Source organism: Pseudophryne corroboree, unplaced genomic scaffold (genome assembly GCF_028390025.1).
Source record: "Pseudophryne corroboree isolate aPseCor3 unplaced genomic scaffold, aPseCor3.hap2 scaffold_1186, whole genome shotgun sequence".
NCBI lineage: Eukaryota > Metazoa > Chordata > Amphibia > Anura > Myobatrachidae > Pseudophryne > Pseudophryne corroboree.
In genome coordinates this window covers 108,631-127,725 of record NW_026967811.1, presented here as the reverse complement: position 1 = coordinate 127,725, position 19,095 = coordinate 108,631, and the positions used below count along the sequence as shown (strand labels likewise).

Below are 19,095 nucleotides of genomic sequence, written 5' to 3'. Positions count from 1 at the left end.
AATTGATTTTCTGCAATATAGCATGATAATCCATACTGACAGCTCTGGATAGTACCAGCACATTTCTTGCTGGACTTGGTAATGCAAAGAACACAGTAAACAGCTTCACTTTTTCCTCAAAAATAAATAATTGACTATTAAAAACCTATCAGTCTTAAATAAGGACATCAGTAAGCACCACTGGCATAATGGATAAGGCACTGTTCTCCTAAGCCAGTGGTTGTGGGTTTAAGTCCCTTCTGAGTTGGAAGTCATTACAGCAAGTGTCTCATCACTAGAGTTGATATTTTATCTTTGCTTCAACTGTAAAACAGTCTTGCAGTGTTTAGCTTGTAAAAAATGACCACATAAGCTAAAATATGACATTTATTATGATAACATTGTTGTTGTTGTTTTTTAAACCTTTTCTATCACCGTGGACAGCTTATTCAAGTGCCATCTGGCATGCATGTTCCTTTGTTGCTCATCATTCATCACTGAAAATGATTTTCTTTTTCAATTCTTATGAATGTACTGATTGTATTGAATAAAATCCACATCTAGCATAACCAATTAATGCTGCAAAATGCTCCAGTGGCGCAATTGGTCAGCGCGCAAAACTTATAAGACAGTATCTGTTGAGCAATGCCAAGGTTGTGAGTTCAAGCCTCACTTGGAGCATCTTTGTGTACTGTTTTTTTTTTCCTTTACTTATGTCATTAGTCATTGATTATAAACTGCTACCTTAATATTTAATATGATATTACAAAGGATGGAAGAAAGAAAGAAAAAACACAAACATGATTGTGCATTTAAGTTGTCAGCACACATCTGCTTTGGTTCAAATGCACTGCATATCTTCCTTCAGTCAGCCAACAAAACAGCAATGGAAAAGATTAACATACTGTTGGTAAAGCAGTTGCATCAAATTGATTTTCTGCAATATAGCATGATAATCCATACTGACAGCTCTGGATAGTACCAGCACATTTCTTGCTGGACTTGGTAATGCAAAGAACACAGTAAACAGCTTCACTTTTTCCTCAAAAATAAATAATTGACTATTAAAAACCTAACAGTCTTAAATAAGACTGGCATAATGGATAAGTCACTGCCCTCCTAAGACAGGGGTCCAAGTTCCATATGGGGTGGAAGTCATTACAGCAAGTGTCTCATCACTAGAATTGATATTTTATCCTTGCTTCAACTGTAAAACAGTCTTGCAGTGTTTAGCTTGCAAAAAATGACCACAGAAGCTAAAATATGACATTTATTATGATAACATTGTTGTTGTTTTTTTTAAACATTTTCTATCACCGTGGACATCTTATTTAAGTACCATCTGGCATGCATGTTCCTTTGTTGCTCATCATTCATCACCAAAAATGATTTTCTTTTTCAATTCTTATGACTGTACTGATTGCATTGAATAAAATCCACATCTAGCATAACCAATCAATGTTGCAAAGCGCTCCAGTGGCGCAATTGGTCAGCGCGCGGTACTTATAAGACAGTATCTGTTGAACAATGCCAAGGTTGTGAGTTCAAGCCTCACCTGGAGAATCTTTGTATACTGTTTTTTTTCCTTTTCTTATGTCATTAGTCATTGATTATAAACTGGTAGCCTTAATATTTAATATGATATTACAAAGGATGGAAGAAAGAAATAAAACACACAAACATGATTGTGCATTTAAGTTGTCAGCACACATCTGCTTTGGTTCAAATGCACTGCATATCTTCCTTCAGTCAGCCAACAAAACAGCAATGGAAAAGAATAACATACTGTTGGTAAAGCAGTTGCATCAAATTGATTTTCTGCAATATAGCAAGATAATCCATACTGACAGCTCTGGATAGTACCAGCACATTTCTTGCTGGACTTGGTAATGCAAAGAACACAGTAAACAGCTTCACTTTTTTTAAAAAATAAATAATTGACTATTAAAAACCTAACAGTCTTAAATAAGGACATCAGTAAGCACCACTAAAATAATGGATAAGGCACTGTTCTCCTAAGCCAGTGGTTGTGGGTTTAAGTCCCATCTGAGTTGGAAGTCATTACAGCAAGTGTCTCATCACTAGAGTTGATATTTTATCCTTGCTTCAACTGTAAAACAGTATTGCAGTGTTTAGCTTGTAAAAAGTGACCACAGAAGCTAAAATTTGACATTAATTATGATAAAATTGTTGTTGTTTTTTAAACCTTTTCTATCACAGTGGACAGCTTATTCAAGTGCCATCTGGCATGCATGTTCCTTTGTTGCTCATCATTCATCACCAAAAATGATTTTCTTTTTCAATTCTTATGACTGTACTGATTGTATTGAATAAAATCCACATCTAGCATAACCAATTAATGCTGTAAAGAGCTCCAGTGGCACAATTGGTCAGCGCACGGTACTTATAAGACAGTATCTGTTGAGCAATGCCGAGGTTGTGAGTTCAAGCCTCACCTGGAGCATCTTTGTATACTGTTTTTTTTCCTTTTCTTATGTCATAAGTCATTGATTATAAACTGCTACCTTAATATTTAATATGATATTACAAAGGATGGAAGAAAGAAAGAAAAAACACAAACATGATTGTGCATTTAAGTTGTCAGCACACATCTGCTTTGGTTCAAATGCACTGCATATCTTCCTTCAGTCAGCCAACAAAACAGCAATGGAAAAGATTAACATACTGTTGGTAAAGCAGTTGCATCAAATTGATTTTCTGCAATATAGCATGATAATCCATACTGACAGCTCTGGATAGTACCAGCACATTTCTTGCTGGACTTGGTAATGCAAAGAACACAGTAAACAGCTTCACTTTTTTTCAAAAATAAATAATTGACTATTAAAAACCTATCAGTCTTAAATAAGGACATCAGTAAGCAACACTGGCATAATGGATCAGGCACTGTTCTCCTAAGCCAGTGGTTGTAAGTTTAAGTCCCGTCTGAGTTGGAAGTCATTACAGCAAGTGTCTCATCACTAGAGTTGATATTTTATCCTTGCTTCAACTGTAAAACAGTCTTGCAGTGTTTAGCTTGTAAAAAATGACCACAGAAGCTAAAATATGACATTAATTATGATAACATTGTTGTTGTTGTTGCTTTTTAAACCTTTTCTATCACAGTGGACAGCTTATTCTAATGCAATCTGGCATGCATGTTCCTTTGTTGCTCATCATTCATCACCAAAAATGATTTTATTTTTTTTCAATTCTTATGACTGTACTGATTGTATTAAATAAAATCCACATCTAGCATAACCAATCAATGCTGCAAAGTGCTCCAGTGGCGCAATTGGTCAGCGTGTGGTACTTATAAGACAGTATCTGTTGAGCAATACCGAAGTTGTGAGTTCAAGCCTCACCTGGAGCATCTTTGTATACTGTTTTTTTCCTTTTCGTATGTCATTAGTCATTGATTATAAACTGCTACCTTAATATTTAATATGATATTACAAAGGATGGAAGAAAGAAAGAAAAAACAGTGCATTTAAGTTGTCAGCACACATCTGCTTTGGTTCAAATGCACTGCATATCTTCCTTCAGTCAGCCAACAAAACAGCAATGGAAAAGATTAACATACTGTTGGTAAAGCAGTTGCATCAAATTGATTTTCTGCAATATAGCATGATAATCCATACTGACAGCTCTGGATAGTACCAGCACATTTCTTGCTGGACTTGGTAATGCAAAGAACACAGTAAACAGCTTCATATTTTTTCAAAAAAAATATAATTGACTATTAAAAACCTATCAGTCTTAAATAAGGACATCAGTAAGCACCACTGGCATAATGGATAAGGCACTGTTCTCCTAAGCCAGTGGTTGTGGGTTTAAGTCCCGTCTGAGTTGGAAGTCATTACAGCAAGTGTCTCATCAGTAGAGTTGATATTTTATCCTTGCTTCAACTGTAAAACAGTCTTGCAGTGTTTAGCTTGTAAAAAGTGACCACAGAAGCTAAAATATGACATTAATTATGATAACATTGTTGTTGTTGTTTTTTAAACCTTTTCTATCACCGTGGACAGCTTATTCAAGTGCCATCTGGCATGCATGTTCCTTTGTTGCTCATCATTCATCACCAAAAATGATTTTCTTTTTCAATTCTTATGACTGTACTGATTGTATTGAATAAAATCCATATCTAGCATTACCAATTAATGCTGCAAAGTGCTCCAGTGGCGCAATTGGTCAGCGCGCGGTACTTATAAGACAGTATCTGTTGAGCAATGCCGAGGTTGTGAGTTCAAGCCTCACCTGGAGCATTTTTGTATACTGTTTTTTTTCCTTTTCTTATGTCATTAGTCATTGATTATAAACTTGTAGCCTTAATATTTAATATGATATTACAAAGGATGGAAGAAAGAAATAAAAAACACACAAACATGATTGTGCATTAAGTTGTCAGCACACATCTGCTTTGGTTCAAATGCTCTGCATATATTCCTTCAGTCAGCCAACAAAACAGCAATGGAAAAGAATAACATACTGTTGGTAAAGCAGTTGCATCAAATTGATTTTCTGCAATATAGCATGATAATCCATACTGACAGCTCTGGATAGTACCAGCACATTTCTTGCTGGACTTGGTAAACCAAAGAACACAGTAAACAGCTTCATATTTTTTCAAAAAATAAATAATTGACTATTAAAAACCTATCAGTCTTAAATAAGGACATCAGTAAGCACCACTGGCATAATGGATAAGGCACTGTTCTCCTAAGCCAGTGGTTGTGGGTTTAAGTCCCGTCTGAGTTGGAAGTCATTACAGCAAGTGTCTCATCAGTAGAGTTGATATTTTATCCTTGCTTCAACTGTAAAACAGTCTTGCAGTGTTTAGCTTGTAAAAAGTGACCACAGAAGCTAAAATATGACATTAATTATGATAACATTGTTGTTGTTGTTGTTGTTGTTGTTGTTGTTTTTTAAACCTTTTCTATCACCGTGGACAGCTTATTCAAGTGCCATCTGGCATGCATGTTCCTTTGTTGCTCATCATTCATCACCAAAAATGATTTTCTTTTTCAATTCTTATGACTGTACTGATTGTATTGAATAAAATCCACATCTAGCATAACCAATTAATGCTGCAAAGAGCTCCAGTGGCGCAATTGGTCAGCGCGCGGTACTTATAAGACAGTATCTGTTGAGCAATGCCGAGGTTGTGAGTTCAAGCCTCACCTGGAGCATCTTTGTATACTGTTTTTTTTCCTTTTCTTATGTCATTAGTCATTGATTATAAACTGCTACCTTAATATTTAATATGATATTACAAAGGATGGAAGAAAGAAAGAAAACACACAAACATGATTGTGCATTTAAGTTGTCAGCACACATCTGCTTTGGTTCAAATGCACTGCATATCTTCCTTCAGTCAGCCAACAAAACAGCAATGGAAAAGATTAACATACTGTTGGTAAAGCAGTTGCATCAAATTGATTTTCTGCAATATAGCATGATAATCCATACTGACAGCTCTGGATAGTACCAGCACATTTCTTGCTGGACTTGGTAATGCAAAGAACACAGTAAACAGCTTCACTTTTTTTCAAAAATAAATAATTGACTATTAAAAACCTATCAGTCTTAAATAAGGACATCAGTAAGCAACACTGGCATAATGGATCAGGCACTGTTCTCCTAAGCCAGTGGTTGTAAGTTTAAGTCCCGTCTGAGTTGGAAGTCATTACAGCAAGTGTCTCATCACTAGAGTTGATATTTTATCCTTGCTTCAACTGTAAAACAGTCTTGCAGTGTTTAGCTTGTAAAAAATGACCACAGAAGCTAAAATATGACATTAATTATGATAACATTGTTGTTGTTGTTGCTTTTTAAACCTTTTCTATCACAGTGGACAGCTTATTCTAATGCAATCTGGCATGCATGTTCCTTTGTTGCTCATCATTCATCACCAAAAATGATTTTATTTTTTTTCAATTCTTATGACTGTACTGATTGTATTAAATAAAATCCACATCTAGCATAACCAATCAATGCTGCAAAGTGCTCCAGTGGCGCAATTGGTCAGCGTGTGGTACTTATAAGACAGTATCTGTTGAGCAATACCGAGGTTGTAAGTTCAAGCCTCACCTGGAGCATCTTTGTATACTGTTTTTTTCCTTTTCGTATGTCATTAGTCATTGATTATAAACTGCTACCTTAATATTTAATATGATATTACAAAGGATGGAAGAAAGAAAGAAAAAACACAGTGCATTTAAGTTGTCAGCACACATCTGCTTTGGTTCAAATGCACTGCATATCTTCCTTCAGTCAGCCAACAAAACAGCAATGGAAAAGATTAACATACTGTTGGTAAAGCAGTTGCATCAAATTGATTTTCTGCAATATAGCATGATAATCCATACTGACTGCTCTGGATAGTACCAGCACATTTCTTGCTGGACTTGGTAATGCAAAGAACACAGTAAACAGCTTCATATTTTTTCAAAAAATAAATAATTGACTATTAAAAACCTATCAGTCTTAAATAAGGACATCAGTAAGCACCACTGGCATAATGGATAAGGCACTGTTCTCCTAAGCCAGTGGTTGTGGGTTTAAGTCCCGTCTGAGTTGGAAGTCATTACAGCAAGTGTCTCATCAGTAGAGTTGATATTTTATCCTTGCTTCAACTGTAAAACAGTCTTGCAGTGTTTAGCTTGTAAAAAGTGACCACAGAAGCTAAAATATGACATTAATTATGATAACATTGTTGTTGTTGTTTTTTAAACCTTTTCTATCACCGTGGACAGCTTATTCAAGTGCCATCTGGCATGCATGTTCCTTTGTTGCTCATCATTCATCACCAAAAATGATTTTCTTTTTCAATTCTTATGACTGTACTGATTGTATTGAATAAAATCCATATCTAGCATTACCAATTAATGCTGCAAAGTGCTCCAGTGGCGCAATTGGTCAGCGCGCGGTACTTATAAGACAGTATCTGTTGAGCAATGCCGAGGTTGTGAGTTCTAGCCTCACCTGGAGCATTTTTGTATACTGTTTGTTTTCCTTTTCTTATGTCATTAGTCATTGATTATAAACTTGTAGCCTTAATATTTAATATGATATTACAAAGGATGGAAGAAAGAAATAAAAAACACACAAACATGATTGTGCATTAAGTTGTCAGCACACATCTGCTTTGGTTCAAATGCACTGCATATATTCCTTCAGTCAGCCAACAAAACAGCAATGGAAAAGAATAACATACTGTTGGTAAAGCAGTTGCATCAAATTGATTTTCTGCAATATAGCATGATAATCCATACTGACAGCTCTGGATAGTACCAGCACATTTCTTGCTGGACTTGGTAAACCAAAGAACACAGTAAACAGCTTCATATTTTTTCAAAAAATAAATAATTGACTATTAAAAACCTATCAGTCTTAAATAAGGACATCAGTAAGCACCACTGGCATAATGGATAAGGCACTGTTCTCCTAAGCCAGTGGTTGTGGGTTTAAGTCCCGTCTGAGTTGGAAGTCATTACAGCAAGTGTCTCATCAGTAGAGTTGATATTTTATCCTTGCTTCAACTGTAAAACAGTCTTGCAGTGTTTTGCTTGTAAAAAGTGACCACAGAAGCTAAAATATGACATTAATTATGATAACATTGTTGTTGTTGTTGTTGTTGTTGTTTTTTAAACCTTTTCTATCACCGTGGACAGCTTATTCAAGTGCCATCTGGCATGCATGTTCCTTTGTTGCTCATCATTCATCACCAAAAATGATTTTCTTTTTCAATTCTTATGACTGTACTGATTGTATTGAATAAAATCCACATCTAGCATAACCAATTAATGCTGCAAAGAGCTCCAGTGGCGCAATTGGTCAGCGCGCGGTACTTATAAGACAGTATCTGTTGAGCAATGCCGAGGTTGTGAGTTCAAGCCTCACCTGGAGCATCTTTGTATACTGTTTTTTTTCCTTTTCTTATGTCATTAGTCATTGATTATAAACTGCTACCTTAATATTTAATATGATATTACAAAGGATGGAAGAAAGAAAGAAAACACACAAACATGATTGTGCATTTAAGTTGTCAGCACACATCTGCTTTGGTTCAAATGCACTGCATATCCTCCTTCAGTCAGCCAACAAAACAGAAATGGAAAAGATTAACATACTGTTGGTAAAGCAGTTGCATCAAATTGATTTTCTGCAATATAGCATGATAATCCATACTGACAGCTCTGGATACTACCAGCACATTTCTTGCTGGACTTGGTAATGCAAAGAACACAGTAAACAGCTTCACTTTTTTTCAAAAATAAATAATTGACTATTAAAAACCTATCAGTCTTAAATAAGGACATCAGTAAGCACCACTGGCATAATGGATAAGGCACTGTTCTCCTAAGCCAGTGGTTGTGGGTTTAAGTCCCGTCTGAGTTGGAAGTCATTACAGCAAGTGTCTCATCAGTAGAGTTGATATTTTATCCTTGCTTCAACTGTAAAACAGTCTTGCAGTGTTTAGCTTGTAAAAAGTGACCACAGAAGCTAAAATATGACATTAATTATGATAACATTGTTGTTGTTGTTGTTTTTTAAACCTTTTCTATCACAGTGGACAGCTTATTCAAGTGCCATCTGGCATGCATGTTCCTTTGTTGCTCATCATTCATCACCAAAAATTATTTTCTTTTTCAATTCTTATGACTGTACTGATTGTATTGAATAAAATCCACATCTAGCATAACCAATTAATGCTGCAAAGAGCTCCAGTGGCGCAATTGGTCAGCGCGCGGTACTTATTAGACAGTATCTGTTGAGCAATGCCGAGGTTGTGAGTTCAAGCCTCACCTGGAGCATCTTTGTGTACTGTTTTTTTTTTCCTTTACTTATGTCATTAGTCATTGATTATAAACTGCTACCTTAATATTTAATATGATATTACAAAGGATGGAAGAAAGAAAGAAAAAACACAAACATGATTGTGCATTTAAGTTGTCAGCACACATCTGCTTTGGTTCAAATGCACTGCATATCTTCCTTCAGTCAGCCAACAAAACAGCAATGGAAAAGATTAACATACTGTTGGTAAAGCAGTTGCATCAAATTGATTTTCTGCAATATAGCATGATAATCCATACTGACAGCTCTGGATAGTACCAGCACATTTCTTGCTGGACTTGGTAATGCAAAGAACACAGTAAACAGCTTCACTTTTTCCTCAAAAATAAATAATTGACTATTAAAAACCTAACAGTCTTAAATAAGAACATCAGTAAGCACCACTGGCATAATGGATAAGTCACTGCCCTCCTAAGACAGGGGTCCAAGTTCCATATGGGGTGGAAGTCATTACAGCAAGTGTCTCATCACTAGAATTGATATTTTATCCTTGCTTCGACTGTAAAACAGTCTTGCAGTGTTTAGCTTGCAAAAAATGACCACAGAAGCTAAAATATGACATTTATTATGATAACATTGTTGTTGTTTTTTTTAAACATTTTCTATCACCGTGGACATCTTATTTAAGTACCATCTGGCATGCATGTTCCTTTGTTGCTCATCATTCATCACCAAAAATGATTTTCTTTTTCAATTCTTATGACTGTACTGATTGCATTGAATAAAATCCACATCTAGCATAACAAATCAATGTTGCAAAGCGCTCCAGTGGCGCAATTGGTCAGCGCACGGTACTTATAAGACAGTATCTGTTGAGCAATGCCGAGGTTGTGAGTTCAAGCCTCACCTGGAGCATTTTTGTATACTGTTTTTTTTCCTTTTCTTATGTCATTAGTCATTGATTATAAACTGCTACCTTAATATTTAATATGATATTACAAAGGATGGAAGAAAGAAAGAAAAAACACAAACATGATTGTGCATTTAATTTGTCAGCACACATCTGCTTTGGTTCAAATGCACTGCATATCTTCCTTCAGTCAGCCAACAAAACAGCAATGGAAAAGATTAACATACTGTTGGTAAAGCAGTTGCATCAAATTGATTTTCTGCAATATAGCATGATAATCCATACTGACAGCTCTGGATAGTACCAGCACATTTCTTGCTGGACTTGGTAATGCAAAGAACACAGTAAACAGCTTCACTTTTTTTCAAAAATAAATAATTGACTATTAAAAACCTATCAGTCTTAAATAAGGACATCAGTAAGCACCACTGGCATAATGGATAAGGCACTGTTCTCCTAAGCCAGTGTTTGTGGGTTTAAGTCCCGTCTGAGTTGGAAGTCATTACAGCAAGTGTCTCATCAGTAGAGTTGATATTTTATCCTTGCTTCAACTGTAAAACAGTCTTGCACTGTTTAGCTTGTAAAAAATGACCACAGTAGCTAAAATATGACATTAATTAGGATAACATTGTTGTTGTTGTTTTTTAAACCTTTTCTATCACAGTGGACAGCTTATTCAAGTGCCATCTGGCATGCATGTTCCTTTGTTGCTCATCATTCATCACCAAAAATTATTTTCTTTTTCAATTCTTATGACTGTACTGATTGTATTGAATAAAATCCACATCTAGCATAACCAATTAAGGTTGCAAAGTGCTCCAGTGGCGAAATTGGTCAGCGCGCGGTACTTATAAGACAGTATCTGTTGAGCATTGCCGAGGTTGTGAGTTCAAGCCTCACTTGGAGCAGCTTTGTATAATGTTTTTTTTTTCCTTTTTTTATTTCATTAGTCATTGATTATAAACTGCTACCTTAATATTTAATATGATATTACAAAGGATGGAAGAAAGAAAGAAAAAACACAAACATGATTGTGCATTTAAGTTGTCAGCACACATCTGCTTTGGATCAAATGCACTGCATATCTTCCTTCAGTCAGCCAACAAAACAGCAATGGAAAAGATTAACATACTGTTGGTAAAGCAGTTGCATCAAATTGATTTTCTGCAATATAGCATGATAATCCATACTGACAGCTCTGGATAGTACCAGCACATTTCTTGCTGGACTTGGTAATGCAAAGAACACAGTAAACAGCTTCACTTTTTTTCAAAAATAAATAATTGACTATTAAAAACCTATCAGTCTTAAATAAGGACATCAGTAAGCACCACTGGCATAATGGATAAGGCACTGTTCTCCTAAGCCAGTGGTTGTGGGTTTAAGTCCCGTCTGAGTTGGAAGTCATTACAGCAAGTGTCTCATCAGTAGAGTTGATATTTTATCCTTGCTTCAACTGTAAAACAGTCTTGCAGTGTTTAGCTTGTAAAAAGTGACCACAGAAGCTAAAATATGACATTAATTATGATAACATTGTTGTTGTTGTTGTTGTTGTTTTTTTAAACCTTTTCTATCACCGTTGACAGCTTATTCAAGTGCCATCTGGCATGCATGTTCCTTTGTTGCTCATCATTCATCACCAAAAATGATTTTCTTTTTCAATTCTTATGACTGTACTGATTGTATTGAATAAAATCCACATCTAGCATAACCAATTAATGCTGCAAAGAGCTCCAGTGGCGCAATTGGTCAGCGCGCGGTACTTATAAGACAGTATCTGTTGAGCAATGCCGAGGTTGTGAGTTCAAGCCTCACCTGGAGCATCTTTGTACACTGTTTTTTTTTCCTTTTCTTATGTCATTAGTCATTAATTATAAACTGCTACCTTAATATTTAATATGATATTACAAAGGATGGAAGAAAGAAAGAAAACACACAAACATGATTGTGCATTTAAGTTGTCAGCACACATCTGCTTTGGTTCAAATGCACTGCATATCTTCCTTCAGTCAGCCAACAAAACAGCAATGGAAAAGATTAACATACTGTTGGTAAAGCAGTTGCATCAAATTGATTTTCTGCAATATAGCATGATAATCCATACTGACAACTCTGGATACTACCAGCACATTTCTTGCTGTACTTGGTAATGCAAAGAACACAGTAAACAGCTTCACTTTTTTTCAAAAATAAATAATTGACTATTAAAAACCTATCAGTCTTAAATAAGGACATCAGTAAGCACCACTGGCATAATGGATAAGGCACTGTTCTCCTAAGCCAGTGGTTGTGGGTTTAAGTCCCGTCTGAGTTGGAAGTCATTACAGCAAGTGTCTCATCACTAGAGTTGATATTTTATCTTTGCTTCAACTGTAAAACAGTCTTGCAGTGTTTAGCTTGTAAAAAATGACCACATAAGCTAAAATATGACATTTATTATGATAACATTGTTGTTGTTGTTTTTTAAACCTTTTCTATCACCGTGGACAGCTTATTCAAGTGCCATCTGGCATGCATGTTCCTTTGTTGCTCATCATTCATCACTGAAAATGATTTTCTTTTTCAATTCTTATGAATGTACTGATTGTATTGAATAAAATCCACATCTAGCATAACCAATTAATGCTGCAAAATGCTCCAGTGGCGCAATTGGTCAGCGCGCGAAACTTATAAGACAGTATCTGTTGAGCAATGCCAAGGTTGTGAGTTCAAGCCTCACTTAAAGCATCTTTGTGTACTGTTTTTTTTTTCCTTTACTTATGTCATTAGTCATTGATTATAAACTGCTACCTTAATATTTAATATGATATTACAAAGGATGGAAGAAAGAAAGAAAAAACACAAACATGATTGTGCATTTAAGTTGTCAGCACACATCTGCTTTGGTTCAAATGCACTGCATATCTTCCTTCAGTCAGACAACAAAACAGCAATGGAAAAGATTAACATACTGTTGGTAAAGCAGTTGCATCAAATTGATTTTCTGCAATATAGCATGATAATCCATACTGACAGCTCTGGATAGTACCAGCACATTTCTTGCTGGACTTGGTAATGCAAAGAACACAGTAAACAGCTTCACTTTTTCCTCAAAAATAAATAATTGACTATTAAAAACCTAACAGTCTTAAATAAGAACATCAGTAAGCACCACTGGCATAATGGATAAGTCACTGCCCTCCTAAGACAGGGGTCCAAGTTCCATATCGGGTGGAAGTCATTACAGCAAGTGTCTCATCACTAGAATTGATATTTTATCCTTGCTTCGACTGTAAAACAGTCTTGCAGTGTTTAGCTTGCAAAAAATGACCACAGAAGCTAAAATATGACATTTATTATGATAACATTGTTGTTGTTTTTTTTAAACATTTTCTATCACCGTGGACATCTTATTTAAGTACCATCTGGCATGCATGTTCCTTTGTTGCTCATCATTCATCACCAAAAATGATTTTCTTTTTCCATTCTTATGACTGTACTGATTGCATTGAATAAAATCCACATCTAGCATAACAAATCAGTGTTGCAAAGCGCTCCAGTGGCGCAATTGGTCAGCGCACGGTACTTATAAGACAGTATCTGTTGAGCAATGCCGAGGTTGTGAGTTCAAGCCTCACCTGGAGCATTTTTGTATACTGTTTTTTTTCCTTTTCTTATGTCATTAGTCATTGATTATAAACTGCTACCTTAATATTTAATATGATATTACAAAGGATGTAAGAAAGAAAGAAAAAACACAAACATGATTGTGCATTTAATTTGTCAGCACACATCTGCTTTGGTTCAAATGCACTGCATATCTTCCTTCAGTCAGCCAACAAAACAGCAATGGAAAAGATTAACATACTGTTGGTAAAGCAGTTGCATCAAATTGATTTTCTGCAATATAGCATGATAATCCATACTGACAGCTCTGGATAGTACCAGCACATTTCTTGCTGGACTTGGTAATGCAAAGAACACAGTAAACAGCTTCACTTTTTTTCAAAAATAAATAATTGACTATTAAAAACCTATCAGTCTTAAATAAGGACATCAGTAAGCACCACTGGCATAATGGATAAGGCATTGTTCTCCTAAGCCAGTGTTTGTGGGTTTAAGTCCCGTCTGAGTTGGAAGTCATTACAGCAAGTGTCTCATCACTAGAGTTGATATTTTATCTTTGCTTCAACTGTAAAACAGTCTTGCAGTGTTTAGCTTGTACAAAATGACCACAGTAGCTAAAATATGACATTAATTAGGATAACATTGTTGTTGTTGTTTTTTAAACCTTTTCTATCACAGTGGACAGCTTATTCAAGTGCCATCTGGCATGCATGTTCCTTTGTTGCTCATCATTCATCACCAAAAATGATTTTCTTTTTCAATTCTTATGACTGTACTGATTGTATTGAATAAAATCCACATCTAGCATAACCAATTAATGCTGCAAAGTGCTCCAGTGGCAAAATTGGTCAGCGCGCGGTACTTATAAGACAGTATCTGTTAAGCATTGCCGAGGTTGTGAGTTCAAGCCTCACTTGGAGCACCTTTGTATAATGTTTTTTTTTCCTTTTTTTATTTCATTAGTCATTGATTATAAACTGCTACCTTAATATTTAATATGATATTACAAAGGATGGAAGAAAGAAAGAAAAAACACAAACATGATTGTGCATTTAAGTTGTCAGCACACATCTGCTTTGGTTCAAATGCACTGCATATCTTCCTTCAGTCAGCCAACAAAACAGCAATGGAAAAGATTAACATACTGTTGGTAAAGCAGTTGCATCAAATTGATTTTCTGCAATATAGCATGATAATCCATACTGACAGCTCTGGATAGTACCAGCACATTTCTTGCTGGACTTGGTAATGCAAAGAACACAGTAAACAGCTTCACTTTTTTTCAAAAATAAATAATTGACTATTAAAAACCTATCAGTCTTAAATAAGGACATCAGTAAGCACCACTGGCATAATGGATAAGGCACTGTTCTCCTAAGCCTGTGGTTGTGGGTTTAAGTCCCGTCTGAGTTCGAAGTCATTACAGCAAGTGTCTCATCACTAGAGTTGATATTTTATCCTTGCTTCAACTGTAAAACAGTCTTGCAGTGTTTAGCTTGTAAAAAATGACCACAGAAGCTAAAATATGACATTTATTATGATAACATTGTTGTTGTTGTTGTTTTTTAAACCTTTTCTATCACCGTGGACAGCATATTCAAGTGCCATCTGGCATGCATGTTCCTTTGTTGCTCATCATTCATCACCAAAAATGATTTTCTTTTTCAATTCTTATGACTGTACTGATTGTATTGAATAAAATCCACATCTAGCATAACCAATTAATGCTGCAAGTGCTCCAGTGGCGCAATTGGTCAGCGCACGGTACTTATAAGACAGTATCTGTTGAGCAATGCCGAGGTTGTGAGTTCAAGCCTCACTTGGAGCAGCTTTGTATAATAGTTTTTTTCATTTTTTTATGTCATTAGTCATTGATTATAAACTGCTACCTTAATATTTAATATGATATTACAAAGGATGGAAGAAAGAAAGAAAAAACACAAACATGATTGTGCATTTAAGTTGTCAGCACACATCTGCTTTGGTTCAAATGCACTGCATATCTTCCTTCAGTCAGCCAACAAAACAGCAATGGAAAAGATTAACATACTGTTGGTAAAGCAGTTGCATCAAATTGATTTTCTGCAATATAGCATGATAATCCATACTGACAGCTCTGGATAGTACCAGCGCATTTCTTGCTGGACTTGGTAATGCAAAGAACACAGTAAACAGCTTCAATTTTTTTTCAAAAAAAAATAATTGACTATTAAAACCCTATCAGTCTTAAATAAGGACATCAGGAAGCACCACTGGCATAATGGATAAGGCACTGTTCTCCTAAGCCAGTGGTTGTGGGTTTAAGTCCCGTCAGAGTTGGAAGTCATTACAGCAAGTGTCTCATCACTAGAGTTTATATTTTATCCTTGCTTCAACTGTAAAACAGTCTTGCAGTGTTTAGCTAGTAAAAAATGACTACAGAAGCTAAAATATGACATTAATTATGATAACATTGTTGTTGTTGTTTTTTAAACCTTTTCTATCACAGTGGACAGCTTATTCCAGTGCCATCTGGTATGCATGTTCCTTTGTTGCTCATCATTCATCACCAAAAATGATTTTCTTTTTCAATTCTTATGAATGTACTGATTGTATTGAATAAAATCCACATCTAGCATAACCAATTAATGCTGCAAAGAGCTCCAGTGGCGCAATTGGTCAGCGTGCGGTACTTATAAGACAGTATCTGTTGAGCAATGCCGAGGTTGTGAGTTCAAGCCTCACCTGGAGCATCTTTGTATACTGTTTTTTTTCCTTTTCTTATGTCATAAGTCATTGATTATAAACTGCTACCTTAATATTTAATATGATATTACAAAGGATGGAAGAAAGAAAGAAAAAACACAAACATGATTGTGCATTTAAGTTGTCAGCACACATCTGCTTTGGTTCAAATGCACTGCATATCTTCCTTCAGTCAGCCAATAAAACAGCAATGGAAAAGATTAACATACTGTTGGTAAAGCAGTTGCATCAAATTGATTTTCTGCAATATAGCATGATAATCCATACTGACAGCTCTGGATAGTACCAGCACATTTCATGCTGGACTTGGTAATGCAAAGAACACAGTAAACAGCTTCACTTTTTTTCAAAAATAAATAATTGACTATTAAAAACCTATCAGTCTTAAATAAGGACATCAGTAAGCACCACTGGCATAATGGATAAGGCACTGTTCTCCTAAGCCAGTGGTTGTGGGTTTAAGTCCTGTCTGAGTTGGAAGTCATTACAGCAAGTGTCTCATCAGTAGAGTTGATATTTTATCCTTGCTTCAACTGTAAAACAGTCTTGCAGTGTTTAGCTTGTAAAAAATGACCACAGAAGCTAAAATATGACATTTATTATGATAACATTGTTGTTGTTGTTTTTTAAACCTTTTCTATCACCGTGGACAGCTTATTCAAGTGCCATCTGGCATGCATGTTCCTTTGTTGCTCATCATTCATCACCAAAAATGATTTTCTTTTTCAATTCTTATGAATGTACTGATTGTATTGAATAAAATCCACATCTAGCATAACCAATTAATGCTGCAAAGTGCTCCAGTGGCGCAATTGGTCAGCACGTGAAACTTATAAGACAGTATCTGTTAAGCAATGACAAGGTTGTGAGGTCAAGCCTCACCTGGAGGATCTTTGTATACTGTTTTTTTTTCCTTTTCTTATGTCATTAGTCATTGATTATAAACTGCTACCTTAATATTTAATATGATATTACAAAGGATGGAAGAAAGAAAGAAAAAACACAAACATGATTGTGCATTTAAGTTGTCAGCACACATCTGCTTTGGTTCAAATGCACTGCATATCTTCCTTCAGTCAGCCAACAAAACAGCAATGGAAAAGATTAACATACTGTTGGTAAAGCAGTTGCATCAAATTGATTTTCTGCAATATAGCATGATAATCCATACTGACAGCTCTGGATAGTACCAGCACATTTCTTGCTGGACTTGGTAATGCAAAGAACACAGTCAACAGCTTCACTTTTTCCTCAAAAATAAATAATTGACTATTAAAAACCTAACAGTCTTAAATAAGAACATCAGTAAGCACCACTGGCATAATGGATAAGTCACTGCCCTCCTAAGCCAGGGGTTCCAAGTCCCATATGGGGTGGAAGTCATTACAGCAAGTGTCTCATCACTAGAGTTTATATTTTATCCTTGCTTCAATTGTAAAACAGTCCTGCAGTGTTTAGCTTGTAAAAAATGACCACAGAAGCTAAAATATGACATTAATTATGATAACATTGTTGTTGTTGTTTTTTAAACCTTTTCTATCACAGTGGACAGCTTATTCAAGTGCCATCTGGCATGCATGTTCCTTTGTTGCTCATCATTCATCACCAAAAATGATTTTCTTTTTCAATTCTTATGACTGGACTGATTGCATTGAATAAAATCCACATCTAGCATAACCAATCAATGTTGCGAAGCGCTCCAGTGGCGCAATTGGTAAGCGTGCGGTACTTATAAGACAGTATTTGTTGAGCAATGCCGAGGTTGTGAGTTCAAGCCTCACCTGGAGCATCTTTGTAATCTGATTTTTTTCCTTTTCTTATGTCATTAGTCATTGATTATAAACTTGTAGCCTTAATATTTAATATGATATTACAAAGGATGGAAGAAAGAAAGAAAAAACACAAACATGATTGTGCATTTAAGTTGTCAGCAGACATCTGCTTTGGTTCAAATGCACTGCATATCTTCCTTCAGTCAGCCAACAAAACAGCAATGGAAAAGATTAACATACTGTTGGTAAAGCAGTTGCATCAAATTGATTTTCTGCAATATAGCATGATAATCCATACTGACAGCTCTGGATAGTACCAGCGCATTTCTTGCTGGACTTGGTAATGCAAAGAACACAGTAAACAGCTTCAATTTTTTTTCAAAAAAATAATAATTGACTATTAAAACCCTATCAGTCTTAAATAAGGACATCAGTAAGCACCACTGGCATAATGGATAAGGCACTGTTCTCCTAAGCCAGTGGTTGTGGGTTTAAGTCCCGTCTGAGTTGGAAGTCATTACAGCAAGTGTCTCATCACTAGAGTTTATATTTTATCCTTGCTTCAACTGTAAAACAGTCTTGCAGTGTTTAGCTAGTAAAAAATGACTACAGAAGCTAAAATATGACATTAATTATGATAACATTGTTGTTGTTGTTTTTTAAACCTTTTCTATCACAGTGGACAGCTTATTCCAGTGCCATCTGGTATGCATGTTCCTTTGTTGCTCATCATTCATCACCAAAAATGATTTTCTTTTTCAATTCTTATGACTGTACTGATTGTATTGAATAAAATCCACATCTAGCATAACCAATTAATGCTGCAAAGAGCTCCAGTGGCGCAATTGGTCAGCGCGCGGTACTTATAAGGCAGTATCTGTTGAGCAATGCCGAGGTTGTGAGTTCAAGCCTCACCTGGAGCATCTTTGTATACTGTTTTTTTTCCTTTTCTTATGTCATAAGTCATTGATTATAAACTGCTACCTTAATATTTAATATGATATTACAAAGGATGGAAGAAAGAAAGAAAAAACACAAACATGATTGTGCATTTAAGTTGTCAGCACACATCTGCTTTGGTTCAAATGCACTGCATATCTTCCTTCAGTCAGCCAATAAAACAGCAATGGAAAAGATTAACATACTGTTGGTAAAGCAGTTGCATCAAATTGATTTTCTGCAATATAGCATGATAATCCATACTGACAGCTCTGGATAGTACCAGCACATTTCATGCTGGACTTGGTAATGCAAAGAACACAGTAAACAGCTTCACTTTTTTTC

At 35.6% G+C, this 19,095-nt stretch overlaps 13 non-coding genes across 13 annotated transcripts; all 13 read left to right on the top strand.

The window, feature by feature from the left end:
- Positions 1 to 2,350: 2,350 nt before the first annotated feature.
- Positions 2,351 to 2,443, top strand: TRNAI-UAU (transfer RNA isoleucine (anticodon UAU)). The gene is given in 2 exon segments: positions 2,351 to 2,388; positions 2,408 to 2,443. It is a non-coding gene; the product is annotated as a tRNA-Ile (tRNA).
- Positions 2,444 to 4,151: 1,708 nt separating this feature from the next.
- Positions 4,152 to 4,244, top strand: TRNAI-UAU (transfer RNA isoleucine (anticodon UAU)). Its single transcript is given in 2 exon segments — positions 4,152 to 4,189; positions 4,209 to 4,244. It is a non-coding gene; the product is annotated as a tRNA-Ile (tRNA).
- Positions 4,245 to 5,075: 831 nt separating this feature from the next.
- TRNAI-UAU (transfer RNA isoleucine (anticodon UAU)) lies at positions 5,076 to 5,168 on the top strand. Its single transcript is given in 2 exon segments — positions 5,076 to 5,113; positions 5,133 to 5,168. It is a non-coding gene; the product is annotated as a tRNA-Ile (tRNA).
- A 1,710-nt stretch (positions 5,169 to 6,878) lies between these two features.
- TRNAI-UAU (transfer RNA isoleucine (anticodon UAU)) lies at positions 6,879 to 6,971 on the top strand. The gene is given in 2 exon segments: positions 6,879 to 6,916; positions 6,936 to 6,971. It is a non-coding gene; the product is annotated as a tRNA-Ile (tRNA).
- Positions 6,972 to 7,796: 825 nt separating this feature from the next.
- On the top strand, positions 7,797 to 7,889 carry TRNAI-UAU (transfer RNA isoleucine (anticodon UAU)). Its single transcript is given in 2 exon segments — positions 7,797 to 7,834; positions 7,854 to 7,889. It is a non-coding gene; the product is annotated as a tRNA-Ile (tRNA).
- An 813-nt stretch (positions 7,890 to 8,702) lies between these two features.
- Positions 8,703 to 8,795, top strand: TRNAI-UAU (transfer RNA isoleucine (anticodon UAU)). The gene is given in 2 exon segments: positions 8,703 to 8,740; positions 8,760 to 8,795. It is a non-coding gene; the product is annotated as a tRNA-Ile (tRNA).
- An 805-nt stretch (positions 8,796 to 9,600) lies between these two features.
- Positions 9,601 to 9,693, top strand: TRNAI-UAU (transfer RNA isoleucine (anticodon UAU)). The gene is given in 2 exon segments: positions 9,601 to 9,638; positions 9,658 to 9,693. It is a non-coding gene; the product is annotated as a tRNA-Ile (tRNA).
- A 1,725-nt stretch (positions 9,694 to 11,418) lies between these two features.
- On the top strand, positions 11,419 to 11,511 carry TRNAI-UAU (transfer RNA isoleucine (anticodon UAU)). The gene is given in 2 exon segments: positions 11,419 to 11,456; positions 11,476 to 11,511. It is a non-coding gene; the product is annotated as a tRNA-Ile (tRNA).
- A 1,709-nt stretch (positions 11,512 to 13,220) lies between these two features.
- On the top strand, positions 13,221 to 13,313 carry TRNAI-UAU (transfer RNA isoleucine (anticodon UAU)). The gene is given in 2 exon segments: positions 13,221 to 13,258; positions 13,278 to 13,313. It is a non-coding gene; the product is annotated as a tRNA-Ile (tRNA).
- A 1,716-nt stretch (positions 13,314 to 15,029) lies between these two features.
- TRNAI-UAU (transfer RNA isoleucine (anticodon UAU)) lies at positions 15,030 to 15,122 on the top strand. The gene is given in 2 exon segments: positions 15,030 to 15,067; positions 15,087 to 15,122. It is a non-coding gene; the product is annotated as a tRNA-Ile (tRNA).
- Positions 15,123 to 15,933: 811 nt separating this feature from the next.
- On the top strand, positions 15,934 to 16,026 carry TRNAI-UAU (transfer RNA isoleucine (anticodon UAU)). Its single transcript is given in 2 exon segments — positions 15,934 to 15,971; positions 15,991 to 16,026. It is a non-coding gene; the product is annotated as a tRNA-Ile (tRNA).
- Positions 16,027 to 17,735: 1,709 nt separating this feature from the next.
- TRNAI-UAU (transfer RNA isoleucine (anticodon UAU)) lies at positions 17,736 to 17,828 on the top strand. The gene is given in 2 exon segments: positions 17,736 to 17,773; positions 17,793 to 17,828. It is a non-coding gene; the product is annotated as a tRNA-Ile (tRNA).
- An 813-nt stretch (positions 17,829 to 18,641) lies between these two features.
- TRNAI-UAU (transfer RNA isoleucine (anticodon UAU)) lies at positions 18,642 to 18,734 on the top strand. The gene is given in 2 exon segments: positions 18,642 to 18,679; positions 18,699 to 18,734. It is a non-coding gene; the product is annotated as a tRNA-Ile (tRNA).
- Positions 18,735 to 19,095: the final 361 nt, after the last annotated feature.